The 18,279-nt window shown below is 37.6% G+C and overlaps 1 non-coding gene across 1 annotated transcript; it reads right to left on the reverse strand.

The window, feature by feature from the left end:
* Positions 1 to 16,622: 16,622 nt before the first annotated feature.
* LOC148565801 (small nucleolar RNA R71) lies at positions 16,623 to 16,730 on the reverse strand. Its single transcript, XR_015884501.1, has one exon. It is a non-coding gene; the product is annotated as a small nucleolar RNA R71 (small nucleolar RNA).
* Between the last annotated feature and the right edge of the window lie 1,549 nt (positions 16,731 to 18,279).

Raw genomic sequence — 18,279 nt, forward strand, 5'->3', positions numbered from 1 at the left:
CTTCATATGAAACTCTGAGATGTTATTGCCTCTTAATTTTCTTTCTATCCTATTTTATTTATCTAGTTGCTTGAGGACAAGCAACAGTTTAAGTTTGGTGTGTGATGAGCGGATATTTTTAGTAGGATCTAGCTACTTTTTAGTATATTCTTATTAGTTTTTATGTAAAAATCACATTTCTGGACTTTACTATGAGTTTGTGTATTTTTCTGTGATTTTAGGTATTTTCTGGTTGAAATTGAGGGACCTGAGCAAAAATTTGATTCAAGGCTGAAAAAGGACTGTAGATGCTGTTGGATTCTGACCTCCCTGCACTCGAAATGAATTTTCTAGAGCTACAGAAGTCCAATTGAAGCGCTCTCAATTGCGTTGGAAAGTAGACATCCTGGGCTTTCCATCAATATATAATCTTCCATACTTTGCTCGAGTTGAGATCACGCAAACTGGCGTTTAACGTCAAGTATCTACCCTATTATGGCGTTAAACGCTGGAACTGGCATAAAAGTTGGAGTTAAACGCTAGAACTGGCACAAAAGCTGGAGTTAAATGCCAGGAGCAGCCTATGCACGTGAAAGCTTCAATGTTCAGCCCAAACACACACCAAGTGGCTCCCGAAAGTGGATTTCTGCACTATCTATCTTAGTTTACTCATTTTCTGTAAACCTAGGTCACTAGTTTAGTATAAAAACTAGTTTTAGAGACTTACTATGTACCTTATAACATTTTACATTAGAATTTTGTATCTCTACGGCATGAGTCTCTAAACTCCATGGTTGGGGGTGAGGAGCTCTGCTGTGTTTTGATGGATTAATGCAATTACTACTGTTTTCCATTCAATCACGCTTGTTTCTATTCTAAGATATTCACTCGCACTTCAACATGATAAATGTGATGATCCGTGACACTCATCACCGTTCTCAACGTACGAACGCGTGCCTGACAACCACTCCCGTTCTACCTTAGATTGAGTGTATATCTCTTTGGTTCCTGGTTCACAAGCTTGACTGCCTCTCCTGACAACAGAGCAGTTAAATTCGTGAGATCAGAGTCTTCGTGGTATAAGCTAGAATCAGTTGACAGCATTTCTGAGATCTGAAAAGTCTAAATCTTGTCTGTGGTATTCCGAGTAGGATCTGGGAAGGGATGACTGTGACGAACTTCAAACTCATGAATGTTGGGCACAGTGACAGTATGCAAAAGGATCAATGGATCATATTCCAATATTAGTGAGAACCAACAGATGATTAGCCATGTACATGGACCCTTTTCACTGAGAGGACGGCTGGTAGCCATTGACAACGGTGATCCGCCAACATACAACTTGCCATGGAAGGAGCCTTGCGTGCGTGAAGAAGAAGACAGTAGGAAACCAGAGATTCAGAAGACAGAGCATCTCCAAAACCTCAACCTATTCTCCATTACAGCATAACAAGTATTATTTATTTTATGTTAATTACTCTTCAAAAACCCAATCATTTTTATTACTAATTTCCTAACTAAGAGTTACAAAATAACCATAGCTTGCTTCAAGCCGATAATCTCCGTGGGATCGACCTTTACTCACGTAAGGTATTACTTGGATTACCCAGTGCACTTGCTGGTTAGTGGTACTAGTTGTGAAAAGTGTGATTTATAATTTCGTGCCCCACAAGTCATGAGCAAGCAATTAAACTAAGATTTTGCAAGCAAGAAATCTTAAAGTGCAAGAAATTAAATCAAGCAACTAAAGCAAGGTATGAGCAATTTCAAACTAATAAGAGAACATCCAATATAATTCTACTCTAAAACTAAACAAGTAACTATAACTAGAATTAAACAATGGAAATTTTTGGGTTTCAAATATGAATAATAAAAGCAACTCTTGGCTAGGCATAGGAATTGGTATCACTATCCTTGTCTAATAACCATATCTTGACAATTATGAGGAACCAAACTCATTAAGTTTACTTCTATACTTGAAGTATATTAAATGATTTTATCAATATCAATCTATAAGGCCCAACCTAGCTACCAATTGACTTAGTAATAGGCTAGTGTCAATAGTTATCAAATTGACCACTAAGGGTTCTCAAATCACCAAATCCATTAGACCCAATGACTTAAGTTTACCCAATTCCCTTAGCCTAGGCCAAGAGTAAAGAAAACTACTCCATAATCAAAGGAAACATTTCATCAAACACATGGTAAGCATTACTGAAAGACATATTCAAAATGCAATTAAATTGAATTTAAAATGTACCCACTAACAATTATCAATGGAAAATCACTCAAATAACACAATCAATCATGGAAATCATCAATGTAACATTAACAATTCAAGATCCACAAGATTCACAAAATGGGTAGAAAATGGAAAATAACAAGAAAACATGAATCTAACACAAGATCTAACCAAAATTATACTAAGGAATTCAAATTAAGTAATCAAAACTAGAAATCAACAAAATCCAATTCAGAATTTCAGCAATGGGAGATCAAAATCAAACTAGATCTAAAGGAGAATAAGAGTTTCTCTCTCTAGAAGAACAAAAACTAAAAACTAGCTAAAATTGTGTCTCCATGTGTAATGGATGATCCCCCCTTTTTCTCCTAGAGTTCCTAGGTCTTTTCCATGCAAATTCAGCTTCAATTTGGGCCTGTCCAGCCTCAGAAATCGCCAGACACGATTTCCTTTAATGAGGTCACATGCAGCTCGTCACGCGTACGCGTCATGTACGCGTGCGCGTCGCTTGAATTTTCGCGATCCACGCGTGCGCGTCATGCATGCGTGTGTGTCGATGGAGATTATGCCAATCCACGTGGATGCGCCATTCTTCGCGCGCCACACTCAACTCCTTACATCCACGCGTGCGCGTGGTGTGCGCGTGCGTGTCGAAGCTGATTTCCCAAAATCTAATTCTTCATGTTCCTTTCACTTGTGCATGCTTTCTTTCTCTCTTCTAGGCCACTCTTGCCCTATAAACTCTGAAATCACTCAACAAACATATCACGGCATCGAATGGCAATAAAAGAAGATCGAAATATGGCAATTTTAAGGCAAAAGAAGTATATTTTCCATCATGAAGCAATATTAGGAAGAGAACACAAAATCATGCAATTTTTGTGAATAAGTATGGAAAATATTGATAAAACCCCCCAAATTCTACAAATATAAATCACAAAATTAGGGTTTATCATGTTTTCCTCTCTCTCTCTCTCTCTCTCTCTCTCTCTCTCTCTCTCTCTCTTTCTCTCTATCTATCTATCTATCTATCTATCTATCTATCTATCTATCTATCTATCTATCTATCTATCTATCTATCTATCTATCTATCTATCTCAGCCATTCTTACTATTAGGGATAACTCTAATCCCTTTGAGCTGCTTTGTATTAGAGATAATTTTAGAGTATTAAAGTATTATTTATTATAACATGTGTTGTATTGCTATTTTATAAAAAAAATTAAAGGGACTAATTTCAAAAATATAGATCCACATGTCTACATATCTGGTATGTAATTTAGAGCTGAGTTTCAACAAAATAATGTAGGGCAAGAATAAAATTGAATATTATCTTTACTTAAATACTTGTATAAATTTTAAGAGTATGTACGCATACTCACCTTAAATAGCAATTTATCTTACTTGGTTTAATTTAATCAAGTAGTTAACTCACTCATTTGTTTAAACAAATATTAAAAATTTAAATTCTGTTTGTACATGCACTAACTCATTGATTAAGACAAACTCTTTAATAGATAGTAATGTATAATAATTTATGGAGTATCAATATAATACTAAATTTACTATTGCTTTTACTTGCCTTTTCAATTAATAAAATCTAATTCTTCTATAAAAAATGAAAAAAAAAAATTCTCGCACTTCACTATTTGGGTTAAGTCCCAATTTAAAAGGAGTTAAATCCAAGTTTAGAACCATGGTGGAGCTTGATAGATCCGATGGCTAACAAATCATCCATATGTTCTAAGAGATTTTATAGTTAACGTTTTAAGAAAGATAATATTTTTCGAACTTAGTGTGGCTCTTTAGGAGGCAATCATACTTGTCACTAGTATACACTACACACACTTTACTTAAAGATTTTCTACTCTCTTCATTGACACTTGAACCTTGAAATATGGTTTAAGATGTTTACAAATTTTTTACTAGTCTCAGAGCCTCACCATGATGTGTTCAAATTTTTTTTGTCAAAGTGTGGGCCAAAATCCAACCCACACTAACAGGAACAAAAGCTAAACCACTCCACCCAAGTAAATTCCCAAAATGGTCTTCTAGATTGGACCCGTGCACCAATCTTGCCCCTCAGTTTCCAATTGCTCTAAATGCACCCTCTAATTTGAGCTCTGTGCGAAATCCTAGTCCTTCCACCCAATTCCAGCATGACTCAGCAGCTGGAGCACTGAGCTGGGGGTTCCACCTCCACGTAGGATGCCCGAACGACGTCGTTTTGCTTGGAGGGGGTGGATAAATCAGAACGGTGTCATTTTGTGATGGAGGGGAATTGAAAGGTTGCTTGGGAAAAGGGTTGATCATTCGTTGGTCTTTCTTCTACTTCTCTTCAAACGTTTCTTCTCCCTTTCATCTAGAGAATGCGGTCACAGTAGGGCTCATTCTCGTTAATGCTTTTCTTAGTTCATTGCCAGGAGAAGGAAGGACGCCAATCGTAGAAAGTTGGTGAACCAGAGGGTATCATCATCGTCAGCATCAACAAAGTTAGAAATATAATGTGTAGTTGAAGTTTAAATTTTTTTTTGGCTTTTCATTGATGGCTCTTCACGTGAGTTGTTGATTGAAGGTGATTTTATCTTTGTTTGGTGTTTTGTTGAGATTTCTATGTTGTTAGGTTTTTTGTGGTTACGATGTTACTATGGGGTTTGGGTTGCTCTGTTTTTTTGATGTATCAAACATGGGCTCTTTCCTCTAATGATACATTTGTTTAGTTATAGTCAGAAGTTTGTGTTGCATGTGTTTAATTTGTTTATTTATGTATCTTGCAGATGGATGAAGTACTAGACATTATGTTTCATCATGGAGGAACTTTCGAAAAGGGTGTGGATGGAAAGATTGGTTACTATCCTGACAACAGAAACTGCCTGGGTGATGTTGAGGTGGATCGGCTGGGTGTATTTTACCTGATAAACTATTATAAGGAGCTAGGTTATGACAGAATGAAGGATGTTTGGTGGCTTATACCTGGAAAGAGCATATGGGAGGGATTGAGAAAGTTAAACAGTGATGCAGACCTAAGAGAAATGTGTGAGATGGGTTCACAGAATGAGGGTCTTGTTGATATCTACATTGAACATGAGGTTTCGTCACCTGAAATGATACAAGGGAAGGAGGTTATGGTATATGTTGATGATCAAGTAAGGGACCTTGGGATGCAAGCAAAGGAAAATACAGCAACTGACCCACACGATGGTGCTATCTCAAATGATGAAAAGAATCCTACTGATAATGTTAGTCGACCTAGGGAGCAAGGGGTTAAAGCCTCTGTTAAGGTGCCGATTGAACAAAAACTTAAAAAGAAGGCCAAGAACACTCCGAAACCAACTCAGACAAAAGTGAACAGGAGGTATTGCCTGAGGTCTGCAACTGGAATAGGAGGCATAAAGGGTCAGAAAAGGGGGGCAGGGTAGCAAGATGCCAGTGATGTTGCTGTCCTCTGATGAGGACTCCTCTAATTCTGATGATAGTTCAGAAGATGAGCCTTATACACCAGTAAGGGAAGACAGCTCATCTAATTCGTGTGCTGCAGACCCTGTTTGTTCATGTAAGGTAAAAGGCAAGAAGAAAACAACAAATAAGAGTGATTTACAGGATAAGGGTAAGGGAAAGAATAAGGTGAAGGAGAAGATTTGTGTTGATGACGACACTTTTGTGGAGGATGTTTCTGATGTTGAAGTGGATCTTGGATTTGTAGGAGCTGGTAGGAATGATGATTATGATGCATACGATCCTGGGACCGATTCTGATGGTGCCAACTCGTGGCATTCATTTTAGATGAAGACCCCACCCAATTCTGAAGATGAATTAGAAGAGGAGACTGAATCTGATGAGGTGTTTCCAGTTTTTAGGGAGGGGGCTAGGTTCGGGGAGCTTCACTTAGAGGTGGAATGAAGTTTAATACGAAGTGGAATTTTAAAGAGGCTGTTAGGGAATACACCATCCAAGAGGGAAGGCGTATTCGATTCAATAAGAATGATAGGAAGAAGCTAAGGGCAGTTTGCAAGGTGAAGGAATGCAGCTGGGTTATTTTTGCTTCCAAGGACTGAGACGATACTTGTTGGCAAGTGAAGACTTTCAGAGATGATTATACCTGTGCAAGGGAGAATAAGAAAAAAACAGCCAATCATAACTAGGTTGCTAGTAAGCTGGTGAAGAAAGTGAGAAAGTATCCCAACTTCAGACATTGTGATGCAAACACCTTCTTCAAGACCAAGTATGATCTATCATTGAATAGGAATTCAATCTCAAGGACACTATTTGATGCTAGAAACGTAGTATATGGTGATGAAAAGGCACAGTATGCAATGGTAAGGGACTATAGAGAGACACTGTTGAAGACCAACCCGGGTTCGACTGTCCAAATTTGCACCATTCCATAGCCAAACGGTGAGGTGATATCTGAGAAAATGTATGTGGGACTGTGCACGAGCCACAACCTTTGAGGAATTCAGGGAACACAGGGAAAAATTGAAGCGGCTTAATCCGGATGCATGGGCATACCTTAAAAAGTGGCCAACACATTCTTGGACAAGATCTCAGTTCAGTCACAAGCCAATGTTAGATTCAATATGTAACAATGTATGCAAAGTATTCAACGCAAAGATTAAGGAAGCTAGGAGGAAGCCGATAATCACACTGTTGGAAGAGGTTAGGTTGTTCGTAATGAGGACAATGGCAAAAAATAAAGTGAAGCTGGATAATCATGTGGGGATACTTCCTCCGGTGATTAAGAGTAGACTGGAAAAGTTAAGGAAGGAATCTAAGCACTGGCAACCAATTTGGGCTGGAGACACCGGATACGAGAAGTTCGAGGTACATGGACACCCTACGCACCATGTAGTGGATTTGGGGAAAAAGCTATGTACTTGTCAGTTTTGGATGCTAACTGGTAATATATTTAAGTGTTAATTAATTATTTAAGTAGTCTGCCTAGTGACCCGAATTAATTATTCACCAAATCGTTATTACTGTTTATGCTGTTGCAGGAATCCCATGTGTTCACGCTTGTGCTGCTATTGCTAGAGTGAACAAGTGGCCAGAGAATTTCTGCCACAAGCTCCTAACAATGGAGTCGTACAAAGCCACTTACTCCCACCACATAAACCATTTACCTGGCCAACAATTATGGTAAAAATCTGAGAACAATAGACCATTGGCACCATTGGTTAAGAGGAAACCGGGATAGCTCCAAACCAAGAGGAGGAAGGATGCGAATGAAGGAGGTCAGTCTAACAAGAAATTAAAGCCAACCACCACTCTGAAGTGACAGCTACGACCATTCACTTGCAAGTTTTGCTTGCAGAAAGATCATACAAAAAGAGGGTATGAGAAGAAGAGGGCTGCAGAAGCTGCTGCTGCTGCTGCCAAAGCTGCGGAGGCTGCTGCTAAGGACCCTAAGGCTGCTGCTCAGAATGTTACTGCAACTGCCTCTGCGTCAGCTACAACAACTACTTCTAATGCAACTCAAGCTGCAAGTACCTCTGCTACTGCAAGAGGATCTGGAACTGCAACAGTGTCTGCTACTGCTATTGCATCTGCCCATGATCCTGCCCCTCTTGTGGAAGTGGATATCCAGCAGGCTGAGATTGATCTATCTCAGCCCTCATACTCTGAAGCCGAAGACTCCCAAAAGGTATTGTGTATAATAATGTTTCATGTAATGTGTTTTTATTATTTGGCGTTTATCTTATTTTCTAGGCCTTATTACTGTCTGCATTGTAGGAGCATCAACAAAAGAGGAAGACACCTACAAGACCTGGAAAACTGCCACTTAGAAGAAGGTCACCTACTCCAATTAGCTCTGCATCATTAAATCCAATGGAGGGAGCTACTGTAGCAACTGCAGCACGGCTGGCCAACTTCCTCAAGTTTGTGCCCACCCCAGGGTTCAAACCGCCAAGAAAGAAGTGATTATGTCCATAGCTTTAGGTTGAAACTCCAAAAGTTTGTGTGTTTTGTGAAACAATTATCTTTGTCTTTTTTGTTTGGCCATGGTGATTCATAGACACCTCTGCAACTTTTAAATGCTAATTAAGTTGTTGGAATATAGCTGAAACAATACTCAGTATTTTTTTGCTTGTTCTTGTGATCACTGCATTATTGCAGAAGTTTATATGAACTAGTGTTACTGTCATTCAATTATGAATTATGCCTTATGTTAGCTTTTGCTATTGTTGCTTATCCATAACATAATTGGGTGTTCAATTTCGTTTACAAAAACAAAACCATAGGAACAACCCACCAAACAACACAATCATTCAATATATCAAAACCAATCTAATATCAATTACATTGTTTATAAAATGGATTGCACTAATATCATGGTTCTGTGCTTCAGTTGTGAGCCTAATCAAACCTTCAACAGTAACATCAACACAAACACAAATAACACGAATACCCCTAAACCAAGCACTTGGACCATCACTTTTACATTTCTCACATTTGCTTCCAGTTTACCCACCTTCCATGCAATGTTCATCTTCATCCCACCATGCTCATCTTCTTCATCAGACTTCACCAGCACCTCATCCTGTACAGAATCTGCCTAGACAAATAATTCACACTAATTCTTTCCACTAGTCTGTAAATATGCATCAACCTTATTAAACAACTACCTCAAATAACCAACACTTGAAATTTTAGCCAGTAAATGCACTCACATTATAATTGGGATACCTGAAGAATGGCTTATTAGGATGCGTCTTCGTCCCTGACCACCGAAGGATAGGCCTGCACCCACAACCGCTCCACTCTGGAACTACTGAATACCGGCTACGCACATTGTTCCTTTTCCAGTTTCCGGTCGCAGTGGAGCGATTCGACCTTCCAAAAGCGTGACTGTTACTCATGGTAGGAGAGGAGGAGGAAGAAGAATAACAGGACGAAATCAAACAATAGCCAGACCAAGAAGAGGGTAAAAGGCGAAGAGCTTTAGCTGGACGACGAACTAATTCATAGAGGAAGAAGAAAGAACTACGTTTGGTGCAAGGGACTAATTTGGGGATTTTTTTTTATCATATTCCACATCAGCTAGCCGTTTAAGGCATCCTATGTGGAGGTGGAACTGCCAGCTCAGTGCTCCGGCTACTGAGTCATGCCGGAATTGGGTGGAAGGACCAGGATTTCGCACGGAGCTCAAATTGGAGGGTGCATTTAGAGCAATTGGAAATTGAGGGGCAACATTGGTGCACAGGCCCAATCTGGAGGACCATTTTGGGGATTTACTCCCACTCCACCCACATGATTAAAATAACTTAGCAATACACCTTCCCTAATTTTAAAAACTCCCACCTAATAATGTTGAAAACCTTAAATACTCCTTACTACTACAGTGAGATGGAACTCTAATGTTTAATGAAGAGAAGGGTGTTAATACGCTGATATTGCTTCCATGATGAGGTAGTTGTTGCTGCTAATTTTGTGCCTTAGTTGCAAGCTCTACCGATAGAGCCTTTTCTCTCAACAGATTAAATGTCTCCATCCACCATTTCACCCCTCACTCTTGATGAAGTTACCTTCTAACAATGGGACCTTCTACCACAGTGCTATCCACCACTTCTAGATGACAATTTTTGATAATTAAATGCTTTTGACTTTGAATTTGTTGCCTACTTCTCTATTCCAGTTTTGCTGTGATGATTGCAAAATTCGCTTGGATGTTGACGGAGGAAGAGTCTTCGGTGGTATGAAAGAAGGAAGGACCAAATTAGTCTCATATCTCCTTGAATTGTTGAGAGATAAAGTTTCAGGTCTCTCTTTTTCAATAATGGAGATGATAACCGATGGAAGTTCAACTCTCCAATTAGGCAGAAGTATCTCCAGAGCTCGTTGTCTTGAGTTTGTTTGCCTCCCTTGGCATCTAAGTGAATCCACATAGGAAAAGATTTGTTTTGAGATATTTAATGTCTTCTATGATGATGTCTATCTCTTCTATATTTTTTTCTGACTTGATTGCCTTCACCAACTGTAACCAGTCTGATTCCATTAATGCCTTTCTTATCTCTAAATTTTCTACTAGAATTAACGTATTCCTAATTATTATTGCCTCTGCCATTACAGCTGAACTTGCTTTTAATTCTTTTGCTTATCCTTCTCTCCAGGCTCCATCACAGTCCTTAATTACCATTATTGTTATTACTGTGTTTGTGACTTCATCAAAAGATGAATTAACATTCAACTTGATCTAGTCTCCTATTGGAGGTCTCCATCTTACATGTATTTTTTTTTCTTTTTTTTTTTTGATTTGGTTGACGCTGTGCTAAAATTTCCATTGAATTCTAGAATTCTGCTTTCTGTATTTTTGCATAAATGATAGTTGACATAAGATCTAGTTTTATTTGCTGAAAATTTACTGCATTTCTAGTATTTCAAATTGCCAAATTAATTGTCCTAGGCTGCTTCATCTCTTATCTAAGTTCTATTTTTCTTTTTTTTTTTAAGTCTTTTTCATTTCTATAGTAGCCAATCGTCAAAGAATACAGTTTTCAGTGTTTGAATGCCTTAAATTTGGGCTCCAAACTAAGTGGCTCTCGTCCACTCACATATACAACAATGCATGTTTAGAGGTCTCCTCCACCTAAAAACAAATAGGACATATGGGGTTGTTAGCAATTGTCCTCATAGAAAAGATATTTTGCACTACTTTTCACAAAAATATCCTAATTTTCTAGAAAACTTGCATTTTTCATATTCCTTTCCAAAGCTCTTTGAGATCTGCACTAGTGGTAGGCATATCCTCTATTCTTCTTTATTCCTCCCTCTTTGCCACATAGTATGTGGTCTTGACCGTAAAGGAGTCATCTTTGGTGTAGGACTAAATTAGGGAGTTTTAGCTTTTGACTTTGCTCAATGGAGTTTGATATATTCTTTTCCAGATATACGGAGAAAATATCTCATATATTATCCTTTTGTTCTATTTCTTAGCTTGGTTGATAAGTTCCGATACCTTTCTGACAGGTTGGGAATTTGTTTTTAGTGATGAGTCCACTCCCATGATCCAGTTATCCTCCTAGATGTTTATGTCCTTACCCTCTCTTATGCTCCACCTTGTACTTTTTTTTAAATTTCTTCCTTTTATCAAGCTCTTTTATATCCATGTTGAGTGTCTCTTCTCTTTTACCTCTCAAAACTCTTGGTCTAGAAAATAGATTTAAGAAGTTTTACCTACAGAACTTTTGGCCTCTTTCAAATTCTCTAAGCTTATTTTGCCAATTGAGCTGTATTTTAATTTGATGAATGAATTCTTTGAAACCTAGTCTCCCATCTTTTTTTCTTGTGCATAGCTTTTCCCAACTTTTTTAATGTATTCTTCTTTCCTTTTCCGGATAATTTCACCAAAATCTTGCAACTTTAGCACATAGTTTCTTGCAAAAATTTTTAGTAAACCTTAGTACACTCATGGCGTATGTTGGAATCGCTTGAATAATTGCCTTGATAAGCACCTCTTTCCCTGTTTGGTTTAAGAAACTCTCCTTCTACCATTCTATTTTTCCTTTCATTTTCTCCTCTATCCACTCTAGAACTCTGCACTTTGATCTTTTTCATTGAGCAGACAATCCCATGTATTTTTCTAGAATATTGATGCACGAAAACTTGTCTCTCAACAATTCTCCCTCGACAAGTATACCGAATTGTCGTCAAGTAATAACTCACAAAAGAGTGAGGTCGAATCCCACATAGATTAACGATTAAGCAATCAATAGTTGATTAATTATCCTAGTTAGACGAATTATATTGGAGTGATAAGTAACAAGGAAATGTAAATGGCATAAATGTAAAGAAAGCAATAAGGTGCAGAAAAGTAAAATGGCAAGAAAAGTAAATGTAAGAACTAAAAATAAAATGAACATTGGGATCAAGAGATATTGCAATCCTCCGGATCAAGTTCATTCTCATCTCTTCCTCAATCAATGCATTCATTGATCTCCTTGGCAATCTTAAGTGATTGGATCCCAATTCCTTGGCAATCCAATCTCTCTAAGCTTGAACAATTTCCCAATTTCTTGATTTAATTGCTCATGAGAAGAGATGAAGTTTGGTCACTGATTATACCACACACATTCATAGATCAAAGTATTGGTAGGATTAAATATCACAATATCCATCCAACCCCCAACCTAATCCAATGTGAGAGAGCATTTCTAGCATCATTTCCTCATTCCTCTTCCAAGGTTTAGAGGAAATCCAAGTATGAGCAATTTCTCTTCCGAGATAATTACCCAATTGGATGAAGATCGAAAGCTCTCTAGTAAAATCAAGAGAAAAGAAAGAAGAAGAAGAATAAGAACTATAATTGATCCATTGAATCACAATAGAGCTCTCTAACCCAATGAAAAGAGTTAGTTGATCATTGCTCTACCAACATAGAAAAGAAAGAAAGTGCAAAAAAGTAAAGATGAAGATTAAAACTAAAATTGAAACTTCAAAAATTCATAAATAAAAAGTACAAAGAAAAGAAAGAGAAGAAAAAGTGTGTGAGGGGAGGGAGTCCGAAGACCCCTCTTCAATCCCCCATTCCAGAATGAATTTAATGTAGAAACTAAGGCCTTTTTATAGCCTCTCCTAAATTACAAAATGAAATTAAAAGCAAATTACAATGAAATTAAAATTAACTATTCTAGATGCTTCTTGTGGCCGTGATTGATTGATACTTGTGGGCTTGTGTTGAGCGGATAATTTATACGCTTTTTGACATTGTTTTTAGTATGTTTTTAGTAGGATCTAGTTACTTTTAGGGATGTTTTCATTAGTTTTTATGTTAAATTCACATTTCTGGACTTTACTATGAGTTTGTGTATTTTTCTGTGATTTCAGGTATTTTCTGGCTGAAATTGAGGGACTTGAGCAAAAATCAGATTCAGAGGTTGAAGAAGGACTGCTGATGCTGTTGGATTCTGACCTCCCTTCACTCAAAGTGGATTTTCTGGAGCTACAGAACTCAAAATGGCGCGCTTCCAATTGCATTGGAAAGTATACATCCAGGGCTTTCCAGCAATGTATAATAGTCCATACTTTGCCCAAGTTTAGATGACTCAAACTGGCGTTCAACACCAGCTTTCTGCCCAATTCTGGCGTCCAGCGCCAGAAACAAGTTGCAAAGTGGAGTTCAACGCCCAAAATGGCACAAAAGCTGGCGTTCAACTCTAGAAAGAGCCTCTGCACGTGTAACCTTCAAGCTCAGCCCAACCACACACCAAGTGGGCCCCGAAGTGGATTTATGCATCAATTACTTACTTCTGTAAACCCTAGTAGCTAGTTTATTATAAATAGAACTTGTTATCATTGTAATCACAGTCTTGGTTACTCCGGTTCCCATCTGGGACCGAGACCAATGAACTTCATTATCACTTATGTATTTTCAACGGTAGAGTTTCTACACTCCATAGATTAAGGTGTGGAGCTCTGCTGTTCCTCAAAGATTAATGCAAAGTACTACTGTTTTCTATTCAATTCATCTTATTTCGCTTCTAAGATATTCATTCGTACTTCAACCTGAATGTGATGAACGTGACAATCATCATCATTCCCTATGAACGTGTGCCTGACAACCACTTCCGTTCTACCTTAGATTGAATGAGTATCTCTTAGATCTCTTAATCAGAATCTTCGTGGTGTAAGCTAGAATAATGGCGGCATTCAAGAGAATCTGGAAAGTCTAAACCTTGTCTGTGGTATTCCGAATAGGATTCAATGATTGAATGACTGTGACGAGCTTCAAACTCGCGAGTGCTGGGCGTAGTGACAGACGCAAAAGGAGGGTGAATCCTATTCCAGCATGATCGGGAACCTCAGATGATTAGCCGTGCCGTGACAGGGCATCTTGGACCATTTTCACAAGAGGAGGGGATGTAGCCACTGACAACGGTGATGCCCTTGCATAAAGCCAGCCATAGAAAGGAGTAAGACTGATTGGATGAAGACAGCAGGAAAGCAGAGGTTCAAAGGAACGAATGCATCTCCATACGCTTATCTGAAATTCTCACCAATGAGTTACATAAGTATTTCTATCCTTATTTTATTACTTAATTTCGAAAACCCCAATACTATTTTATATCCGCCTGACTGAGATTTACAAGGTGACCAAAGCTTACTTCATACCAACAATCTCTGTGGGATTCGACCCTTACTCACGTAAGGTATTACTTGGACGACCCAGTGCACTTGCTGGTTAGTTGTGCGAAGTTGTGAACCATGGTATTGGCATCGCGTTTTTGGTGCCATTGCCAGGGAAAGAAAGAGCAATGAATTTTACATAATCAAAGTGTAATCACAATTTCTGCGAACCAAATTTTTGGCGCCGTTGCCGGGGATTGTTCGAGTTTGGACAACTGACGGTTCATCTTGTTGCTCAGATTAGGTAATTTTCTTTTTGTTTTCTTTTCAAAAAATTTTCAAAACTCTTTCAAAATTTTCTCATTGGTTTTCGAAAAAAAAATTAAAAAATTACAAAAAAATTAGAAAATCATAAAAATCAAAAATATTTTTTGTGTTTTTTGTTTGAGTCTTGAGTCATGTTATAAGTTTGGTGTCAATTGCATGTGCATCTTGCATTTTTCGAAAATTTTCATGCATTCATAGTGTTCTTCATGATCTTCAAGTTGTTCTTGGTAAGTCTTCTTGTTTGATCTTTGCATTTGCATGTTTTGTGTCTTTTCTTGTTTTTCATATGCATTCTTGAATTCTTAGTGCCTAAGCATTAAAGATTTCTAAGTTTGGTGTCTTGCATGTTTTCTTTGCATTAAAAATTTTTCAAAAATATGTTCTTGATGTTCATCATGATCTTCATAGTGTTCTTGGTGTTCATCTTGACATTCATAGTGTTCTTACATGCATTCCTTGTTTTGATTCAAAAATAAAAGAGAAAAACATGAAAATGATGTTTTAATTTTTCTCTCTCATCATAAAAATTCCAAAAATCAAAAAAATATCTTTCCCTTTTTCTCTCTTAAAATTTCGAAAATTAGATTTGACTTTTTCAAAAAATTTTAAAATCTAGTTGTTTTCATGAGTCAAGTCAAATTTTCAATTTAAAAATCTTATCTTTTTCAAAAATCAAATCTTTTTCATTTTTCTTAGTTATTTTCGAAAATTCCAAAAGTATTTTTCAAAAATATTTTTCTTATTTTTTTTATATCAAATTTTCGAAAATAACAATAACAATTAATGTTTTGATTCAAAAATTTCAAGTTTGTTACTTACTTGTTAAGAAAGATTCAAACTTTGAGTTCTAAAATCATATCTTGTGATTTCTTGTGAATCAAGTCATTAATTGTGATTTTAAAAATCAAATCTTTTTCAAAAACTAATTTCAAACATATCTTTTCAAAATATCTTCTTATCATATCTTTTTCAAAAATTTGATTTCAAAATATCTTCTCTAACTTCTTATCTCCTTATCTTTTCAAAATTGATTTTCAAAATTTGTTTCAACTATCTAACTAACTTTTTGTTTGTTTCTTACCTTTTTCAAAACTACCTAACTAACTCTCTCTCTCTATTTTTCGAAAATATCTCCCCCTTTTTTCAAAAAAATTTCTTTTTAATTAACTAATTATTTTAATTTTTTGATTTTCATTTTCGAAAATTTCTAACCTTTTTCAAAATTACTTTTTGAAAATTACTAACTCTTTTTCAAAAATTATTTTCGAAAACTCTCTCCTCCTCTCATCCCCTTCTATTTATTTATTCATCTACTAACACTTCTCTTCATCTCACATCTCTGCTCCTATCATCACCTTTTTGTTTGGATTCTTCATTCTTCTTCACCCCTATACCTTTTCTTCTTCTACTAACAATAAGGAACCTCTTTACTGTGACATAGAGGATTCCTCTTCTTTTCTTTTTCTCTTCTCTTTCTTATGAGCAGGGACAGAGAAAAAGGCATTCGTGTTGAAGCTGATCCAGAACCTGAAAGGACTCTGAAGAAAAAACTAAGAGAAGCTAATTTACAACAATTCAGAGACAACCTTATTGAAAATTTCGAACAAGTAAAGGAGATGGCAGCCGAACCCAACAACAATAATGCAAGGAGAATGCTTGGTGACTTTACTGCACCTAATTCCAATTTACATGGAAGAAGCATCTCCATTCCTACCATTGGAGCAAACAATTTTGAGCTGAAACCTCAGCTAGTTTCTCTGATGCAGCAGAACTGCAAGTTTCATGGACTTCCATCTGAAGATCCTTTTCAGTTCTTAACTGAATTCTTGCAGATCTGTGATACTGTTAAGACTAATGGAGTAGATCCTGAAGTCTACAGGCTCATGCTTTTCCCTTTTGCTGTAAGAGACAGAGCTAGAGTGTGGTTGGACTCTCAACCCAAAGATAGCCTGAACTCTTGGGATAAGCTGGTCACGGCTTTCTTAGCCAAGTTCTTTCCTCCTCAAAAGCTGAGCAAGCTTAGAGCTGATGTTCAAACCTTCAGACAGAAAGAAGGTGAATCCCTCTATGAAGCTTGGGAAAGATACAAGCAGCTGACCAAAAAGTGTCCTTCTGACATGCTTTCAGAATGGACCATCCTGGATATATTCTATGATGGTTTATCTGAGCTATCAAAGATGTCATTGGATACTTCTGCAGGTGGATCCATTCACCTAAAGAAAACGCCTGCAGAAGCTCAAGAACTCATTGACATGGTTGCTAATAACCAGTTCATGTACACTTCTGAGAGGAATCCTATGAGTAATGGGACGCCTATGAAGAAGGGAGTTCTTGAAGTTGATACTCTGAATGCCATATTGGCTCAGAACAAAATATTGACTCAGCAAGTCAATATGATTTCTCAGAGTTTGAATGGAATGCAAGCTGCATCCAACAGTACTCAAGAGGCTTCTTATGCAGAAGAAGCTTATGATCCTGAAAACCCTGCAATAGCAGAGGTGAATTACTTAGGTGAACCTTATGGAAACACCTATAACCCATCATGGAGAAATCATCTAAATCTCTCATGGAAGGATCAAAGGCCTCAACAAGGCTTTAATAATGGTAGAAGAAACAGGTTTAACAATAATAAACCTTTTCAATCATCCACTCAGCAACAGACAGAGAACTCTGAACAAAATACTTCTAATTTAGCAAACTTAGTTTCTGATCTATCCAAGGCCACTGTAAGTTTCATGAATGAAACAAGGTCTTCCATTAGAAATTTGGAAGCACAAGTGGGCCAGCTGAGTAAAAGAATCACTGAAATCCCTCCCAGTACTCTCCCAAGCAATACAGAAGAGAATCCAAAAGGAGTGCAAGGCCATTGACATAAGCACCATGGCTGAACCTGTAAGGGAAGGAGAGGACGTGAATCCCAAGGGGGAAGACCTCCTGGGACATCCAGTGATCAATAAGGAGCTACCCTCTGAGGAACCAAAGGAATCTGAGGCTCAACTAGAGACCATAGAGATTCCATTAAACCTCCTTATGCCCTTCATGAGCTCTGATGAGTATCCCTCATCTGAAGAGAATGAGGATGTTACTGAAGAGCAAACTGCCAAGTTTCTTGGTGCAATCATGAAGCTGAATGCTAAATTATTTGGTATTAAAACTTGGGAAGATGAACCTCCCTTGTTCACCAATGAACTAAGTGATCTGGATCAACTGACATTGCCTCAGAAGAGACAGGATCCTGGAAAGTTCATAATACCTTGTACCATAGGCACCATGATCTTTAAGGCTCTGTGTGACCTTGGTTCAGGAATAAACCTCATGCCCCTCTCTGTAATAGAGAAACTGGGAATCTATGGGGTGCAAGCTACTAGAATCTCATTAGAAATGGCAGATAATTCAAGAAAATAGGCTTATGGACAAGTAGAGGACGTGTTAGTAAAGGTTGAAGGCCTTTACATCCCTACTGATTTCATAGTCTTGGATACTGGAAAGGAAGAGGATGAATCCATCATCCTAGGAAGGCCTTTCCTAGCCACAGCAAGAGCTGTGATTGATGTGGACAGAGGAGAATTGATCCTTCAATTAAATAAGGACAACCTTGTGTTTACAACTCAAGGATCTCTCTCTGCTTCCATGGAGAGGAAGCAGAAAAAGCTTCTCTCAAAGCAGAGTCAA

Source organism: Arachis ipaensis, chromosome B5 (genome assembly GCF_059453495.1).
Source record: "Arachis ipaensis isolate K30076 ecotype BB chromosome B5, ASM5945349v1, whole genome shotgun sequence".
NCBI classification, from domain to species: domain Eukaryota; kingdom Viridiplantae; phylum Streptophyta; class Magnoliopsida; order Fabales; family Fabaceae; genus Arachis; species Arachis ipaensis.